Source organism: Sapajus apella, unplaced genomic scaffold, assembly GCF_009761245.1.
Source record: "Sapajus apella isolate SASKATOON/1434 unplaced genomic scaffold, GSC_monkey_1.0 scaffold66, whole genome shotgun sequence".
NCBI lineage: Eukaryota > Metazoa > Chordata > Mammalia > Primates > Cebidae > Sapajus > Sapajus apella.
In genome coordinates, this window is record NW_022437006.1 from 6,216,953 (window position 1) to 6,237,236 (window position 20,284).

Sequence of the window (20,284 nt, forward strand, 5' to 3'; positions counted from 1 at the left end):
TTTTCTTTCACAATTCAACTTCATTCCTGCAACCTATAATTCTGGAGGCCTTCTTAGTACAAAGTATTTTTCCTAAGTTTCTTTCCTTTGCTTCATTCATTTGCTCACTTATGAAAATGTTTATTGTGGCAAGTAGTCTTCTAAAATGGCCCCCAGCAATGCTGCCTCCTGGTATTCATGCCCTCATCCAGTATCTTTCCCTATGTGCAGGCTGGACCTAGTGAGGTGCTTCTAGTAAACAGAATATAGCAAAAATTGACTGGATGTCATTTCTAAAATTAGCTTACTAAAACACTCTAGCTTCCATCCTCGGTCTCTTCCCTTGTTGTGATCTCCCCTAACAGAGTGGCCCTTGTGGCAAAGAACTGAAGGAAGCCTCTGGTCAACAGGTCAACAAGAACTGATATCCTAGGTCCAGCTGCCAGCAAGGAACTGAGGTCTGTCAACGGCCACCTGAATAAGCCTGAAAGTGAGGATTCCTCCCATCTAAACCCTTGAGACAGTGCAGCCCCCCGCCACAACACTGATTGCAGTCTTGTACAGGGAGATCCTAAATCAGAGAACTTAGCTAAACTAACCTAGATTCCTAATCTATATAAATATGTGAGATACAAATGTCTATAAGAAGCTACCGGCTCACGCCTGTAATCCTAGCACTTTGGGAGTCCGAGGTGGGTGGATCACCTGAGGTCAGGAGTTCAGGACCAGCCTGGCCATCATGGTGAAACCCCATCTTTAAAAAAAAAAAAAAGAAGCTAAGTTAGGGGTAATTTGTTATGCAGCAGTAGATAACTAATATACATATTTATAGTATAATACTTCAAATATTGTGCCCACACACAGGTCACTCATGCCTGTAATCTCAGCACTTTGGGATGCTGAGGCATCACTTGAGGCCAAGAGTTTGAGACCAGCCTGGTCAACATGGCAAAACCCCGTCTCTACTAAAATATAAAAATTAGCTGGGTGTGGTGGCACGCACCTGTAATCCCAGCTACTCAGAAGGCTGAAGCATGAGAATCGCTTGAACCCAGGAGGCAGAGGTTGCAGTAAGCCGAGATTGTGCCACTGCACTCCAACCTAGATATCACAGTGAGCCTCTGTCTCAAAAAAAAATTGAATTTAAAATTTAAATTTAAAAATAGAGATGCTATGCTTCACTACAAAAAAAATCTGGTGGCTATAATGGGAGGATTGCTTCTTTGATACACCTAGCTCTGGTAAATGAATCTTTATATATTACATAGAAGTTATGGCACTTATTTAACTCACACTGGACTACAACAAATCATCCATTAGGTTAGAGCATATTCAGAGTGAGACAAGCTATCTTTTGTTTGAGGTTACTGAAGTAAATAATACTTGATTTGCCCTTCACTTATCATTCTAATACAATTGTGCTGGTTGGTGTTTCACTTCTTTGTGATGTTAATTTTAATGTGTGCATGTGTGCTTATTCCTGTTACACAGTTTACTTTGTGCTCTTTCCTTACCACTTCCCCTAGTGCTTTCCCTCTACTTCTTGGCCTGATGCTGGTAAGACACTGATTTTCAGAGTCATAGGCAGGCAGTAGTATTATTGTCCCTTTCTTTCTACCTCTCCATTGCCTTTTACCAGCTAGAGGTGTTACTTCTTGCATAATGATCAGATCTGTGGCTCTTTGAGTAACTGTTCCTGGAACAGCTTAGTGTAGTATTCTCAAAGCACAGTCTCTGTACCAACAGTGGGCTCTGTCAGTCTATCATATGCTCCACAAGTAGCCTGGTATAATCATAAATTTAAAAGGTAATTATGATTTTCCACAGAAACCCTGCTGTTCTTGTGTAATATATAATTCAAACTCATAAAAATTGTTTTAACTCATAAAAGCAGAGATGAAACAATTCACAGATGGCAGAATTCAAACTAATGATGTGAAAACAAACAAGGAATAGGGCTTCAATGAAATGTGTAACGTCAATCAGTATGAACTGGGCAAATGAATTTGTAACTGTGATGTCTATGCCAAGTACCTAGAAAAGTGTGAATGAGAAGTGTACTAATAAGTATCTGAAAACTGTTTAACAGTTTTTTACATTTTATGTTTTGCTTGTTTTACAAACAAAAGGATGTTTTTTAACATCCTTTTGCTTCTAGTGGCCGGTGTTATCTAGTGTAATCTTTTTTCAGATAGTGGCATGAAAGATCAAAGCTTTTGAATAATTTTCAAAATAAACTAACTCTCTGCTCAACCAAGTAAGGCTTTTTTTTTAAATCTTTTTAATTAAAAAAAATTTTTTTTTCTTTAAAGACGGGGTTCCACCATGTTAGTTGGGCTGATCTTGAACTCCCGACCTCAGGTGATCCACCCACCTTGGCCTCCAAAGTGCTTGGATTACAGATGTGAGACACCACGCCCGGCCCCAAGTAAGGTTTTATAAAACAAGGGCAAAATATGCTCCTCTGAGTAAACTGATGCTTTTATTTTTCCTGTATATAGCTACCCTCCTTTTGAGAGATGATGAATTATTTAACAAAAAACCAGAAGGTTAAAACTATAAAAGCATTGTTTATACTTGTACTTATAATAGAAAAGCATTATAAAGAAGCTTTTTAAAAAATTCACAAAGTTCATGACATATTTGATGAGTAAGCAAAAGGTACAAAATTCTGTTAATATATGATGTGGCTGGGTATTTTATAATGCTGATAGCATGCAATGCGGAAGAGTTAACACTATAACATGGTAGCAGGTGTTTTTGCTTTACAGTTGGTACAAACCACAAATATTTTTTAAAAATCAGCTCATTATATAATTATAGATAGTCTATTTGAGAAAAACATGAACAATGAGTTCTGGTTTATCACTGACATCAAAACGGAAGAAAAGTTATTTCCAGTCGAGTGAAACCAAAACATAAACTGAACTACAATATCACTGAAAAGATGAGCTGAAATCTGAACTTTACCTGTGTACATACGAAGTTATAGAAGAGGTTGCAAGTGAATGCCTAATCATCATGTTACTTTAGACTTCAGTATGTAATTGGCAATCAAAAATACACTTCCCACACTCAATGTGGTCAGAATGGTCATAATGTTTTTTCCATAGAAAGAAAACGTTATTGAATATATTGAATTTTCCATCTTAATACAAACTGGCTATCGCAGGAAAAAGAATTTACATTTCAATAAACTGAAAACATCCTAATGATCATATATAATTTCTAGACCACTGCTCAAGGGGTATGTATGTCAGGAAATACAATGGAAATTTTAAATAGCATGAACACAAGCCCACCTCATTTTATTGTGCCTTAATTTATATATTACTTTTTATAAATTGAAGGTCTGTGGCAATCCTGTGCCCAGCAAGGCTATTAGCGCCATTTTTCCAACAGCATGGAAAACGTGTCTCTGTGTCACATTTCGGTAATCCTTAAAATGTTTTCATCATTATTGTAACTAGTATAGTGATCTGTGATTGATGTTAATGCTGTAATTGTTTTGCGGAGCCAAGGCCCACACCCGTACACCAAAGTGATGCACTGATACATGTTTGTGTTCTGGCTTCTTCACTGGGCAGCTGTTCCCTGTCTCTCCCTCTCCTCGGGCCTCCATCTTCCCTGAGACACAACAATATTAAAATTTGGACAATTAATAACTCCAAAATGGTGTCTAATAATTGTTCAGGTGCAAGGAAGAGGCACACATCTCTCACTTTAAATCGAAAGCTAGAAATGATTAAGCTTAATGAGGAAGACATGTCAAAAGCCAAAACAGACCAAAAGCTAGGCCTTTTGTGCCAGTTAGCCAAGATATGACTATAAAGGAAAAGTTGTCAAAGGAAATTTAGAGTGCTACTCCAAGGAACACACAAATGATAAGGAAGCACAACAGCTTGACTACTGATACGGAGGCAAGTTTTAGCCTGGATAGAAGATCAACCAGCCACAACATTTCATTAAACCAAAGCCTAATCCAGATCCTAACTCCGTTCCATTCTACGAAGGCTGAAAGAGGTGAGGAAGCTGCAGAAAAGTCAAGCCATATTTGTAACAAAAAAGTACAAAGCTGCAAGTTCTTATATAAAAACTTCACCAAGTTATACAGAAGATCTAGCTAAGTGAGTTGATAGATGTGGCTACACTAAACAGATTTTCAATATAGACAAAATAGCATTCTATTGAAAGAAGATTCCATCTAGAACTTTCAGAGCTAGAGAGGAAAAGTCAATGCCTGGATTCAAAGCTTCAAAGGACAGGCTGATGCTCTTGTTAGGGGCTAATGCAGTTGGTAACTTTAAGTTGAAGCCAATGCTCACTGACCATTCCAAAATTCCTAGACCTTTTAAAATTATGGTAAGTCTACTCTGTCTGTGCTATAAATGAAATAGCAAAGCCTGGATGACAGGACATCTGTTTACAGCATAGTGTACTGAATTTAAAATATTCAGCTCACTGTTAAGACCTGAATTTAGAATATTTAGCTCACTGTTTAAGCTCACTATTGAGACCTATGCTCAGATAAAAAGATTACTTTCAAAATATTACTGCTCTTTAATAATGCACCTGGTCATCCAAGAGCTCTAATGGAGATGTACAAGGAGATTAATGTTGTTTACGTGCCTGCTAAAACAGCACCCATTCTGCAGCCCCATGGATCAAGGAGAAATTTCAAATTTAAAGTCTTATCATTATTATTATTATTATTATTATTTTGAGACAGAGTCTTGCTTTGCTGCCCAGGCTGGAGTACAGTGGCACCATCTCAGCTCACTGCAACTTCCATCTCCTGGGCTCAAGCGATTCTCCTGCCTCAGCTTCTCAAGTAGCTGGGACTACAGGCATCTGTCACCACACTTGGCTAATTTTTGTGCTTTTAATAGAGATGGGGTTTCACCACGCTGGCTAAGCTGGTCTCGAACTCCTGACCTCAGATGATCTGCCCACCTGAGCCTCCCAAAGTGCTAGGATTACAGGCATGAGCCAATTCCTTAGATGAACCTGGGCAAAGTAGAATGAAATCCTCTGGAAAGGCTTCACCATTCTAGATGCCATTTAAGAACATTTGTAACTCATGGGAGGAGGTCAAAATATCAACATAAACAGGAGTTTTGTAGAAGGTGATACCAATTATCACGAATGACTTTGGATGGTTCAAGATTTCAATGGAGGAAATAACAGCAAATGTGGTGGAAATAGCAAGAGAACTAGAATTAGGCTGAGTGTGGTGGCTCACACCTATAATCCCAACACTTTGGGAGGCAGAGGCAGGCAGATCACTTGAGCTTACAAGTTCAAGACCAGATCTGGCCAACATGGCGAAACCCCATCTCTACTAAAAATACAAAAAATTTAGCGGGGCATTGTGGTACACGGCTGTGGAACCAGCTACTTGGGAAGCTGAGGTGGGAGATGGCTTGAACCCGGCAAGTAGAGGGAGGCTGCAGTGAGCCAAGATCGTACCACTGTACTCCAGCCTGGGCAACAGAGCCAGACTGTCGCAAAAAAGAAAAAAAAACAAAAAAACAGAACTAGAATTAGTGGAACATGAACAACTAGATTTAGTGGAACATGAAGATATGACTGAATTGTTGCAATTTCGTAATGAAATTTCACAGATGAGGAGTTGCTTATTACAGATAAACACATAAAGTGGTTTCTTGATATAGAATCTACTTTTGGTGAAGATCCTATGAACAAAGTTTAAATGATAACAAAGGATTTAGAATATTAAATAAACTTAATTGATAAAGAAGCAACAAGGCTTGAGAGGACTGGCTGAAATTTTCAAAGTTTTGTTGTGGGTAAAATGCTATTAAACAGCACTGCATGCTACAGAGAATCTTTCATTAAAGGAAGAGTTAATCGATGCGGAAAACTTTATTGCCTTAATTTTAAAAATTGCTACAGCCACCCCAACCTTGATCACTCAGCAGCCATCAATATCAAGGGAAGATCCACTACCAGCAAAAGATTACAACTAGCTGAAAGCTCAGATGGTCATTCAAATTTCTGCAATAAAGTTGTTTTGTTTTGTTTTGTCTTGTTTTGTTTTTAAGATGGAGTCTTCCTCTGTTGCCAGGCTGGAGTGCAGTGGCGCAATCTCAGCTCACTCCAACCTCTGCCTCCCAGGTTCAAGCAATTCTCCTGCCTCAGCCTCCTGGAGTAGCTGATATTACAGGTACGCACCACCATGCCCGGCTTTTTTTTTTTTTTTTTTTTAAGTACAGGTGGGGTTTCACCATGTTGACTAGGCTGATCTCAAACTCCTTCCCTCATGATCCGCCTGTCTCGGCCTCTCAAAGTGCTGGGATTACAGAAGTGAGCCACTGTGCCCAGCCACAATAACGTATTTTTAAATTAAGGCATGTACATTGTTACTTTTGAACATAATGCCATTATACATTTAACAGACTACAGTATGGTATAAACATAACTTTATATGCACTAGGAAACCGAAACCTTCATGTGGCTTGCTTTATTGCAGTGTTCTAGATATAGGGCACAATACAATAAATTTAATTTTTAATTTTAAAGTCAGGCTTGGCTGGGTACAGTGGCTCACGCCTGTAATCCCAACACTTTGGGAGTCCGAGGCAGGTGGGTCACCTGAGGTCAGGAGTTCGAAACCAGCCTAGCCAACATGGTGAAACCCCTAAGATACAAAATTAGCTGAGCATGGTGGTACATGCCTGTAACAATCCCAGCTACTTAGAAGGCTGAGGCAGGAGAGTCACTAGAACCTAGTAGCTGGAGGTTGCAGTGAGCTGAGATCACACCATTCCACTCCAGCCTGGGTGACAGAGCTAAACTCCATCTCAAAAAAAGAAAAAAAAGTGTCACGTTGGGTGTGGTAGCTCACGCCTGTAATCCCAGAACTTTGGGAGGCCAAGAAAGGTAAATCACGAGGTCAGGAGTTCGAGACCAGCCTGGCAAACATAGTAAAACCCTGTCTCTACTAAAAATACAAGAATTAGCCAGGCGTGGTGGCGTTTGCCTGTAATCCCAGCTACCTGGGGAGGCTGAGGCAGAAGAATTGCTTGAACCCGGGAGGTGGAGTTTGCACTGAGCCAAATCACGCCACTGCACTCCAGCCTGGGTGATACAGCGAGACTCCATCTCTCTTTCTCTCTCTCTCTCTCTCACACACACACACACACACACACACACACACACAGTAGCCAGTGTGGTGGTGCATGCATATAATCCCAGCAACTTGGGAGGATGAGGCAGAGAACTGTTGAACCCAGTAGGTGGAGGCTGCGGTCAGCTGAGATGGCACCAAGGCACTCTAGCCAGGGTGACAGAGCGAAACTCCACCTCAAAAAAATAAAAATAAAAATAAACAAATAAAAGCAAATATGGCGCATAAGGGTTGATCTTCAAGAAATTTACTTTCCCCAAGGCGGGTGGATCACCTGACGTCAGGAGTTTGAGACCAGCATGACCAACATGGTGAAACGCCACATCTATTAAAAACACAAAAATTAGGTGGGCATGGTGGCAGGGCTTATAATCCCAAGCTACTCAAGAGGCTGTGGCAGGAGAACTGCTTGAACCCAGGAAGCGGAGGTTGCAGTGAGCTGAGATCACATCATTGCACTCCAGCCTGGGCAACAAGAGCAAAATTCCATCTCAAAAAAAAAAAGAGAGAAAGAAAAAGAAAAGAAAAAAAATAACTTTCCCACTAGGAGTAACCAGGAAGCAGATTAGTATTAAATGTGCCAATACCTCAATTTGGACTATTCAAACTGTTAGCATTTTAGAGGGACAAAGCTCATCAACGGTCTGAGAGTAAAAGAAACAGCCACCGGTAGAAAATTATTCTTGATTTCTGCAAGTTCAATCTGTATATTCAGAATTATCTGGGCAAGTCATTGCTTGCTACCAATTCAGCAAACTGTAATTTTAAATTAGCATAGAAATTAGCATAGGTAGTAGAAATTAAGAGAGGAAATGAAACATACTAAACGGGGAACCTGTTCTATATAGTTCAAGCTCATGAGCCCCTAATATACAATATCACTTTCACAAATTTGGTTTATTATGAATAACTGTTATTTTAGGTACTATTTATTATTACTATTATTTTTTATTTATTTTTATTGTATTTATTTACTGATTGATTGATAGGGTTTTGCTGTGTCACCCAGGCTGGAGTGCAGTGGGACAATCATAGCTCACTGTGACCTCGAACTCCTGGGCTCAAGCAATCCTCCCACCTAAGCCTTCCAAGTAACTAGTATTACAGGTGCTCACAACCATGCCCAGCTAATTTTTAATAAAATTTTTGTAGAGATGGGATTCTGTCATGTTGCCCAGGTTGGTTTCAAACTCCTGGCTTCAAGCCATCCTCCTGCCTTGGCCTCCCAAAGTGCTGGGATTACAGGCATAAGCCACTAAGCCCAGCCTGTTTTTATTACGTTTTTCTTTTTCCACCTATATTTCAGAAGATGCCTGTTTTTATTACCTAAGATGTGATTTTATTTTTTAAATTTATCAAAAATTAGTGGTATGCTTCTATATTCTTTGTCTTCCAAGAATACTGAAGATTGAGATACAATGGGATAATGTTTAACAGCTTGGCTCTGAAGTCAGATTGCCTGAATTCAAATCCTACTCTGATACTTACTTAAAAATCCTCATTTCTTGGCCAGGCACAGTGGCTCATGCCTGTAATCCCAGCACTTTGGAAGGCCAAGGCAGGTGGATCATGAGGCCAGGGGTTCAAGACCAGCCTGGCCATATGGTGAAACCCTGTCTCTACTAAAAATACAGAAATTAGCTGGGCATAGTGTCAGGCGCCTGTAATCCCAGCTTCTCAGGAAGCTGAGACAGAGAACTGCCTGAACCCGGGAGGCGGAGGTTGCCGTGAACCAAGACCGTGCCACTGCACTCTAGCCTGGGTGACTGAGTGAGACTCCGACTCAAAAATAAAATAAAACGAATCCTCATTTCTCTTTTATAAAACAGTAATTGTGAGGAGTAAAACATATACAGCATGAAAATACATTAATACATTGTCTTACAAATAAGTATTAATAAATAATAACTATTTGTAATTATTCTTTGAGGTTCACATCTCTTGGCATTCATGCCCTTGCGTAGCCTTCCCACGCTGAATACGACTGACTTGTATAACCAGGACACTGCAGAAATGGCAAAGTAGGATTTCTGGGGCTAAGTCACAAAAGAGACTGTGACTTTCACCTTGTTTACTCCTGGATCACTCACTCTGGGGGAAGCCAGCTCTTATGTCATGAGGATACTCAAGCAGCTCCATGAGCCATGTTGGAAGAAAATGTTCCAGCTGAGTCAAGCCTTCAGGAAATGGCAGCCTCAGTTAATATTTTAGTTCCACCTTCAGGAGAAACCAAGATCCAGAGCCACCCAGCTAAGCTGCTCCCAAATTCCTGACTCACAGGAACTGTGAGAAAATAAATGTTCTGGGGTAGTTTGTCACACAAAAACAGATAATAAAGCTGTTTACCAAAAACATGTGAAAAGACAGTGGTTTCTGCTGTGAGAAAGAGGAATACAGAAGACATAAAAACGGAGAGGAATAGGAATAGAGCTAATCAAATGAATAGAATAAATCAATGTATTCAAAATATTTTAGTCTGTCATTATTTCTTGGTTTCTAAGATCATTTAATTATCTTCTTTGTCCTTAGCTATATGCTCTAAACTTTGAAATACATATTTTGCTTTTTTTTTTTTTTTTTTTTTGAGATAGAGTCTCACGCCCTGTCACCCAGGCTGGAGTCCAGTGGTGCAATCTTGGCTCACTACAACCTCCACCTCTCAGGCTCAAGCAGTTCTCATGCCTCAGCCTCCAGAGTAGCTGGGATTACAGGCATGCACCACTATGCCCACTAATTTTTGTATTTTTAGTAAAGACAGGGTTTCACCATGCTGGCCAGGCTAGTCTTGAACTCCTGGTCTCATGTGATCCACCCACGTCAGCCTCCCAAAGTGCTGGGATTACAGGCATGACCCACAGTGCTTAGCCAGAAATGTTTTTTTTTTCTTCATTTAAAAAATCTTCTAAGTATTCACATGTACAATTTTATTATATAATAATCTATTTACAAAAAAAAAGTTCACTGTTGAGACACTATTCACTTCAAAGCTTCTACTATGTGCAAGGCACTGTGCTAAATGCAAGAGGAGACTAAAAGATGAAGATAAACAGTTGTTAACATCATGGAGCCTCAATTGCATAGGAGAAACAAACATGATGAATCCAGTCATGAATCAGAAAGTAGTATACTTTCAAATATTTGTGGAATAAATACAAGAGATAGGTAATTCTGAGACTATACTACAACTGGAAGAGTCAGAGTGGAAATGTGTCAGGAAAGCCTTCCTATAGAGATGACGTTTAAACTGAGCTTAGAGTGTGTGTAAAATTTCAACAGATGGAGTTGAGAAGCAGGGCAGTTAAGGTAGAGAGAGTACTATGAGCAAAGTCACAATGTCAAGAAGATGTATAAAATTTCCAAATCTTTTTCAGAAAATCTATTAGTAAATAATCAAGTACAACTGCATACTGGGCTTACAACAAGACATAAGCTGCAAACGCAAATTAGAGGCAGGATATGGAGAATTCTGACGGATACATTAACTGGTCTGGAGCCTGGATTTAAATCAGAAAGAACAGGCAGTTATCTATCACAAGCTCAATCTTTATTAGGATTTTTTAATGCTATTCTGTTTTTGCAGATATTTGAAATGTCCCATAATTAAAGGTTTAAAACACTGAATGAATTTTCAAATCCACACCACTAACAATGCAAGGGCATGAGGGACAGACTGGAAGCAAGGAGAACCATTAAGGGCCTGACAGCATGATGATGCACAGTAGCAGAAATGTTAAAATTTGCTCATTTGACTCGTGTGTGTGTGTGTGTGTGTGTGTGTGTGTGTGTGTGTGAGAGAGAGAGAGAGACTGTGCATAGGTACACACATACATATTGTCTATATGTATCTGATGTTTAAGTATGATACATACATTACAGATTAAACATATGGCATATACCTTTTTGTAGCAAATATAAAATCTTAAGAAATTTTACATTTCTGATTGTTTCATAGGTTAATACTAATATTAGATGGAGTTTCATAAGTACCAATTGATGGTATAGGCTACAGATAGCATGTACCACCAAAAGAAAATTACTCTAGGATAAGCACATTTTGATAATAATTCACATAAAAATGATCAGCACAAGAAAACGGGTCAATAGTGTACATATTCACTACAGCATATACTTTCTAAATAATAAAGGCAGCTACATTTAATTCTCAAAGGGTTGAACATAAATCTTAAACCATGCTTTTTTAAATCAAAAAAAATTATTTCTTTCCAGATGAGTCTCAGTAGACAAAATATGCTGTTTTAACATATTATACAATGCCATTACAATTTACTTTATCATCTTACTAAGATTGTTTTTGCCAGGCATGGTGGCCTATGTCTGTAATCCCAGAACTTTGAGAGGTTGAGGCCAAAGGATCACCTGAAGCCAGGAGTTTGATAGCAGCCTGGGCAACACAGTAAGACCACATCTCCACAAAAAATTCTAGAAATGACCTGGGCATGGTGGCATGAGCCTGTAGTCCCAGCTACTCTGGAGGTTGAGGCCCAAGGAGGACCTCTTGAGCCTGGGAGGTGGAAGCTGCAGTGAGCTGCGACAGTGCCACAGCACTCCACCCTGGGCAATAGAGTAAATGTGACCCTGTCTTAAAAAAATAAATAAGGCCAGGCGCGGTAGCTCACGCCTGTTAATCCTAGCACTTTGGGAGGCCGAGGCGGGTGGATCATGAGGGCAAGAGATCGAGACCATCCTGGTCAACATGGTGAAACCCCGTCTCTACTTAAAATACAAAAAGTCAGCTGGGCATGGTGGCGCGTGCCTGTAATCCCAGCTACTCAGGAGGCTGAGGCAGGAGAATGCCTGAACCCAGGAGACGGAGGTTGTGGTGAGCCGAGATCGCGCCATTGCACTCCAGCCTCGGTAACAAGAGCGAAACTCCGTCTCAAAATAAATAGATAAATAAATAAATAAATAAATAAATAACAAAATTTTTAAATTGTTAATATTGTTTATATCTATAGTTACTTCTTTTCATAATCCTAGTTTTGCTTTTTGTACTTTCTCCCTTTGTTGAAAAAAGATTGCTAGCTAGTCTTTTAAAGGACAAGTTCTACTTTATTTAACTTTTTTTTTCCTGCTAATTCATCACTTACTATTCTTTATCTTCACCAATTACTTTTTCCAGCTTTCCTTAGGTTATTCTTGTATTAAATTATCTCTCTGAATGTTTGTTTTCATTTTCTAGTAATGAAATTCTGAGAATAATTTTACTTAGGCCAGGTGTGGTAGCTCATACCTGTAATCCCAGCACTTTGGGAGACCGAGGCAGGCGGATCACCTGAGGTCAGGAGTTCAAGACCAGCCTGACCAACATGGAGAAACCCTGTCTCTATTTTTAAAAATAAATATAAAATAATTTAAAAAGAAATAATTTTACTTGTGTCCTATATATCACTGATGTCTTTCATTGTAATTATTTTCTACTATAGTTGCTAGTCCGCAGTATCTTTAGACCTCTGACCTAAGTTTTTTCTTTTTTGAAGGAAAATAATTTTACATTTTTAAATTCAAGTAATTGAGGTTTTAGTTTTGGGATTTGAAAAGGTTTGGGGGTTTGGTTTCTGGCTCTCACTTTTGTTATTAACCTAAAATTTCATTGTAGAGTATGTGGTTGATAATATTTCTACTTTTAATTTTTTTCAGCTTTCTTTATTTAAAATGTTTAAAAATACAACCTATTTTTTAAAATGTTCTAAGGAGAATTTTTAAAGTATTTTTCCTCTTTACAATAAACAGAGTGATATATTTATTACGTCAGTTTACAAATCAGACAGATGAATTATATGACTCAAATTCTTTATATTTCTTTATCTCTTTGATGTGGCAAGGACTGAAAAATATTTTTAAAGTCTACTATTGCTGTTAAAGTACTCCTATTACCGTCTCTCTTCCTCCCTGAATTTATATAGTTTCACTCTAAATACTTTTGTGCTTCATCTTTAAAAAGTAAAGATCTGTGGCTCTCTTTATATTAGAAACTATAGTCTAGATTATTACGGTCTCTCTCTCTCACCTGATGTTTACTGCTTTTAATTCAACTTTTTCTAATAATACAAATCCATTGATTCTTTTGTGCTTATATTTGCTTAGTATCTTTTTTTTTGACCATCTATTTATTTCCAATCCCCCTAGTAATTTTGTTTTGTTTTTTTTTTTTGAGACACAGTCATGTTCTGTTGCCCAGGCTAGAGTGTAATGGCACGATCTTGGCTCACTGCAGCCTCTGCCCCCTGGGTTCAAGTGAGCTCATACAGCTAATTTTTGTATTTTTAGCAGAGATGGGTTTTCACCATGTTGGCCAGGCTGGTCTTGAACACTTCTGACCTCAAGTGATCTGTCTATCTTGGCCTCCCAAAGTGCTGGGATTACAGGCATGAGCCACTATGTGTGGCCAAATCTTTCCTGATCCTTATTTACCCCCACTCCTGTTAGAACCTCTCATGGTATTGGGTAGTGTGGGGAAAAATGAATAGCACAGTTTCTAAACACTAAGTGTATAGGTGGGTTTTATTTTTAATTTAAGGTAAATCTGGCTTAATAGCTAAGCTTATGTCATGAGCCATGTTTTCTCTGATTTTTTCCTTCTTTTGCTATACACTTATTTCACATTGAGCACCTACTATGTGCCAAGCATCATGCTTAGTGTTAGGAAGGAATATAGTCGTTAACAAAAAAAAAATTAGCCACATAGATATAATTACAAACTGTGCTGTTCATTTTTCCCAAGCTACATATATATAATTACAAACTGTGCTGTTCATTTTTCCCCACACTACCCAATACCATGAGAGGTTCTAACAGGAGTGGGGGTAAATAAGAATCGGGAAAGATTTGGCCACACATGATGGCTCATGCCTGTAATCCCAGCACTTTGGGAGGCCAAGATAGACAGATCACTTGAGGTCAGAAGTGTTCAAGACCAGGCTGGCCAACATGGTGAAAACCCATCTCCGCTAAAAATACAAAAATTAGCCGTATGAGCTCACTTGAACCCAGGGGGCGGAGGCTGCAGTGAGCCAAGATCGTGCCATTACACTCTAGCCTGGGCAACAGAACACGGCTCTGTCTCAAAAAAAAAAAAAAACTATTAGATTTAAATAACACAAAGAGTGTTATAGAAACTGAAAGAAAGTTAATAAGGCTAGAGAATATTAGAGAAAAAAGAAAAAAAAAAGAATATGGAATAAGGGGAAAAATTAAATCAGATAAGACGTGGGAGTTAGGTGGACCGGGCCACTAGGGCTTTATGAGCCATGTTAAAGAACCTAGATTTCAGCCGAGCATCGTGCCACATACCTGAAATCCAAAGTGTAGACACTTTGGGAAGCTGAGACAGGAGGATCTCCTGAGCCAGAGATCAAAACCAGCCTGGGCAATAAAGCAAGAAAACACACACACACACACACACACACACACACACACCCCTACACATACACATACACACACACACACACACCCCTACAACACACACACCTGAGAATGGTGGCACATGCCTGTGGGTCCAGCTACTCACAAGGCTGAGGTAGTAGGATCACTTGAGCCTGGGAGGTCAAGGTTGCAGTGACCTGTGATCGTGCCACCACACTCTAGCCTGGGCAACACAGTGAGACCCTGTCTCAAACAAAACAAAACAATACTACCTGGATTTTATTCTAGGTACAATAAGTACCTTGAAATACTTTTAAGGAGATAAGTGACTTTAATTTTTAAAACACATATGGAATGGGAGAGACTAAGTAGCACACGATATGGCAGCCCAGAAAAGAAATGGTGGCTTGGGGTAGCTGGCAAATGGTAGAGATAGAAGTGAATGGATTTAAAGATTTTAGTCAAGGTAGTACTATCAGTCTTCCTCTTCCCCCACCCAATTTTGGAGTTACATAGTTTACTTCCAGTTCTTTGCAAAGTTACTTTTTTTTTTTTTTTTTTTTTTTTGAGACAGAGTCTCACTCTGCCACCAGGCTGGAGCGCAGTGGCTCACTGTAACCTCTGCCTCCCAGGTTCAAGCAATTCTCCTGCCTCAGCCTCCTGAGTAGCTGGGACTACAGGCACACGCCACCACGCCCCGCTAATTTTTGTATTTTTAGTAGAGACAGGGTTTCACCATGTTGGCCAGGATGGTCTTGATCTCTTGACCCTGTGATCTGCCTGCCTCAGCCTCCCAAAGTGCTGGGATTACAGGCTTCAGCCACTGCGCTGGGCCTGAAAAGTTACTTTTAAACATATAGTCAGTATGTTTAAAAATAATACACTGCAAAGTTACTTTTAAACATATAGTCAGCATGTTACTTTTAAACATACAGTCAGTATGTTTACTTCTAGTTCTTTGCAAAGTTACTGTTAAACATACAGTCATGCTGCATAACAACGTTTTGGTCAACAACAAACCACATATGTGACAGTGGTTCCCTAAGATAATGAAGCTGACAAATTCTTAACACCTAGTGAAGTAGCTGTCATAACATCACATAATACTCATGTGTTTGTGGCGATGCTGATATAAACAAACGTACTGTGCTGCCTGTCAAAAGTATAGCACATGCCCGCTGGGTACAGTGGCTCACACCTGTAATCCCAGCACTTTGGGAGGCCGAGGCGGATAGATCACTTGAGGCCGGGAGTTTGAGACCAGCCTGGCCAACATGGTAAAACCCTGTCTCTCCTAAAAACACAAAAATTAGCCAGGTGTGGTAGTGCATACCTGTAATCCCAGCTACTAAGGAGGCTGAAGCAGGAGAATTGCTTAAACTGGGAAGGCAGAGGCAGCAGTGAGCCAAGATCATGCTGCTGCACTCCAGCCTGGGCAACAGAGTGAATGGGACTCCCTCTCTCAAAAAAAAAAAAAAAAAAAAAGCATAGCACATACAATTATGTATAGTCCATAAAACTTGATAAAGATAATAATTGTTACGAGTTTATGTGTTTACTATTTTTTATCACTATTTTAGAGTGTATTCCTTGGAATTTATAACTGTAAACAGCCTCATGCAGGCCCTTCGGGAGGTATTCCAGAAGGTATCGTTGGTTTTGTTTTTTTGTTGAGACAGGATCTCACTCTGTCACTCAGACTGGAGTGCAATGGTAACATCCTGATTCACTACAGCTGCCTTGACCCCCTGAGCTCAAATGATCCTCCCACCTCAGCCTCCTGAGTAGCTTGGACTGCAGATGTGTGAACACCCAGCTAATTTTATTGTATTTTTTGTAGAGACAGGGTTTCACCCTGTTTCCCAGGCTGGTTTCCAACTCCTGGGCTCAAGTGATCTGCCTGCATCAGCCTCCCAAAGTGCTAGGATTACAGGCATGAGCCACCACACCTAACCAGCCATTGTTATCACAGGAGATGACAGCTCCATGCACGTTATTGCTCCTGAAGATCTTCCAGCGAGATAAGACAGAAGACGACGACAGTGATACTGATGATCCTGACTCTGTATGCCTAGGCTAATGTATGTGTTTGTGTCTTCATTGTTAACAAACAGGGTGCATTACTTTTTTACTTTATTACTTTAAAAAGTAATAAAGTAAAAAATTTTTTGAATGGAGAAAGCACACAGAATAAGGATATAAAGAAAGAAAATACCTGTATTTTTGTACTGTTGTATAGTAAGTTTGCATTTTAAGCTAAGTGTCACTACAAAAGTGAAAAAGTTAAAAAATTAATATAGCTTATAAAGTAAAAACATTAAATTAAGCTAAGGTTAATTTATTACTAAAGAAATAAAATTTTAAAAATAAATTTAACATAGCCTAAGTGTACAGTGTTTATAAAATCTACAGTAGCATACAGTAATTTCCTAGGCCTTCACATTCATTCATTACTCACTCAATGACTTACCCGGAACAGCTTCCAGTGCTGCAAGCTCTATGCAACAAGTTGTGAGATAAAATAAATCTAGGCCAGCCAGGTGTGGTGGCTCACACCTGTAATCCCACCACTTTGGGAGGCCAAAACAGGCAGATCACCTGAGGTCAGGAGTTCAACACCGGTCTGGCCAACATGGTGAAACCCCATCTCTACTAAAAATACAAAAATCAACCAGGTGTGGTGGCAGACACCTGTAATCCCAGCTACTCCGGAGGCTGAGACAGGAGAGTCGCCTGAACCCAAGAAGCAGAGGTTGCAGTGAGCCCAGATCATGCCACTGCCCTCCAGCCTGAATGACAGAGTGAGACTTCATCTCAAAATAAATAAATAAATCTAAGCCATTCTTATATATCTAATTATATCCTATAATAAAACTCTAAATCAGTAACGTAAAAATTTTTTGGTGTTGTACAGTCATTCACTCATTTAATAAACATTTGTTAAATACTACCTATCATCCAGGCCCTATGTTACAGGTATACAGAAATATCCCCTAATGAAATATACATTCCAGTAAAAATAGGCAAATATACTTAAGTTCAATTTTGCATATGTTAAGTTTGAGGTGTCTAGAGGACATGCAAATGGAGCTGTCTAAATAACTCCCTAATAGTTCACATGTAAATAAATGAGATGCTCATGCTTAGCTTATTGAAAACATGGTACAGACATATATCAAACATGTATACACTGAACATCAAGATCTCCTAAACGCCAATATTAGTTAAAATACTACATCAACAGGTAGTTTTAATATGACAGACATGGTTTCACTCCCTATAGTTCAGTGTGAGAAAGAGAAGAATACACAAGCAATTAAAGTATATCTAAGTGCTATTATGCGAGAAGTCCAAAACAGATAAAAAAAAAAAAAATCTAAGTCCAAAACGGATAAAGGGAGAGAGAAAAACTTCTGGCTAGATGTCCAAGTTCTCTGTAAATGAGGAGCAATATCCAGCAAAGTAATAAAGGTTTGACTCATGAATGAATCTAATCAATGAATGTATTATTTTAGCTGGCAATACCCTATCAAGTAAAGCACAGATTACTGACAAATTTTAATACCTTAAGAATGAAACTATGGCATTAAATATAACTTCAATTTAAAATAACATACAGGAAACAAATGCCAAATGCTAAAACAAGATTTCTAAAAAATATTACCAGAATTTAAAGAAATAAAAGGTAAGTAGATACTGAAACAGGCCAGGGAAAAAAGCATCTTATTAGGGATAGTCCCCTAGTAGAAGCTTAGAGGATGAACAGGAGTTGAAAGGATGAAAACAATATTCTGTACAACAGAAACCACACAGGCTTAGAGTTAACAATTATTAAAAGAGCTTCGAGGAACAAGTCATCCATTCAATAAATATTTACAATGTACCTATTTTATGAGGGGCATTAGAAATCAAAGGTAAAGACACAGTTCTCCCCTCAAAAAGGCTATAGAACACTGCAGAGAACCGACTATCAAACCAGTTACACTGTGTTGAGACTGGGTTAGATTCAGGCAGCTATGGAGTACAGAGGATGGGTCCCTAAACAGATCCTACGGGAGCACAGAAGGCTTTCTGAAGCTTTCTGAATAACACCTAAATTAAGACTGAAATGAAGAGGAATTAAATAAACTGGTACTGGGAAGTAGTGGCAGGCAAGGGGTGCAAGAGCAGAGACAGAGAATGGGAGGACAAGTCCCAGCGGAAGGGCTCACATCTATAATCCCAGCATTTTGGGAGGCCAAGGTGGGTAGATCGCCTGAGGTCAGGAGTTGGAGATCAGCCTGGCCAACATGGTGAAACCTCATCTCTACTAAAGACACAAAAATTGGCCAGACGTGGTGGCACATGCCTGTAAATCCCAGCTACTCGGGAGGCTGAGGCAAGAGAATGGCTTGAGCCCAGAGAATTGCTTCAGCCCAGGAGGTAGAGAGTGCAGTGAGCCAAGATCGACCCATTGCACTCCAGCCTGGATGACACAGCAAGACTCTGTCTCAAAAAATAAAAATTAATAAAAGAGAGAGACAATGGGAGGACAGGCAAAACAGCATCCAGAGATTAGAGTGTGTGTAAAGGCCAGAAAGAGAAAAGCACAACATCTATAAGTGGGTGGAGAATATGGCTGGGACATAACTTTATACAGGTGAATGCAAAGAGGTGAGGCTGAAGAAATAAACAGGAACCGGACCATGAAATGATCTGCAAGTCATGTTAAGGAGTGTGGACCGTCCTGGGCTGGGTGCTCACACCTGTAATCCCAGCACTTTGAGAGGCAGAGGTGGGAGGATCACCTGAGGTCGGGAGTTCGAGACCAGCCTGACCAAAATGGAAAAACCCCATCTCTACTAAAAATACAAAATTTTTTAGTAGAGGTGCATGGTGGCGCATGCCTGTAATCCCAGCTACTCAGAAGGCTGAGGCAGGAAGTACTGCTTGAGCCTGGGAGGCAGAGACTGCAGTGAGCGAAAATTGCATCACTGCACTCCAGCCTGGGCAACAAGAGCAAAACTCCGTCTCAAAAAAAAGGATGTCCCTTTGGCCATACCAGAAGTTTCACAATAAAGAAAAGAAAATTTGTAGTAGTGAGGGACCAGATTATCTAGAACAAGGTTGCAAGCTGAATTATCTACAGAGACTAGGTAAGTAACAAAAAAGAATAAAGAGGACCAGGTGTAAGAAAAATCGAAGAGGCAACAGGGACTGCTGTTGAAAGCAAAAGCCCCAACTAAATGGTGCAAATTGTTGCAATGAACGAAGGTAGTTGTGTTTCTAGATCTTATTTTTTTAAAAAGAAGACGGAAATAAAAAATTTCAAGAGGAAGCTCTTGATTTTTAATGACAGCAATTAAATTTCTTTGAAACATGATGCAGGCCAACATTGAGGGGACTAAACAAGACTATGAGCAAACCAATACCACCCCATCACATGTCCCTACTAAACTTCAGTCATCTGAAGCTCAAAGACAAAGCTGATGAGTCTGACTTGACCTGAAGGCAGAGGAGATTTAAACTAAAATTGTGTTTGAGATTCTGTGGGAATAGAGATGGTGTAACAAAGAGGTAGGCTAAGAATAACTAGACACTCAGAATGGGTATAGAAATTAAACAATATTCAACTTAAGAAAACAGGTTAGCTGGGCATGGTGGCGCATGCCTGTTATCCCAGCTACTTGGGAGGCTGAGGCAGAATCGCTTGAACCCAGGAGGCGGAGGCTGCAGTAAGCTGAGATCATGCCATTGCACTCCAGCCTGGGCAACAAGAGCGAAACTCCGTCT

General features: G+C 39.6%; 1 protein-coding gene and 1 long non-coding RNA gene across 14 annotated transcripts in view; one reads left to right on the forward strand and one right to left on the reverse strand.

The window, feature by feature from the left end:
• YAF2 (YY1 associated factor 2) overlaps nucleotides 1–20,284 on the reverse strand; it is an 83,563-nt gene that overhangs the window by 25,996 nt on the left and 37,283 nt on the right. The gene's annotated exons all lie outside the window — the stretch shown is intronic.
• LOC116530402 overlaps nucleotides 5,094–20,284 on the forward strand; it is a 22,894-nt gene continuing 7,703 nt past the window's right edge. The window contains exon 1 of the long non-coding RNA XR_004259974.1: nucleotides 5,094–5,363. This is a non-coding gene — a long non-coding RNA (uncharacterized LOC116530402). The remainder of the gene's footprint in view (nucleotides 5,364–20,284) is intronic.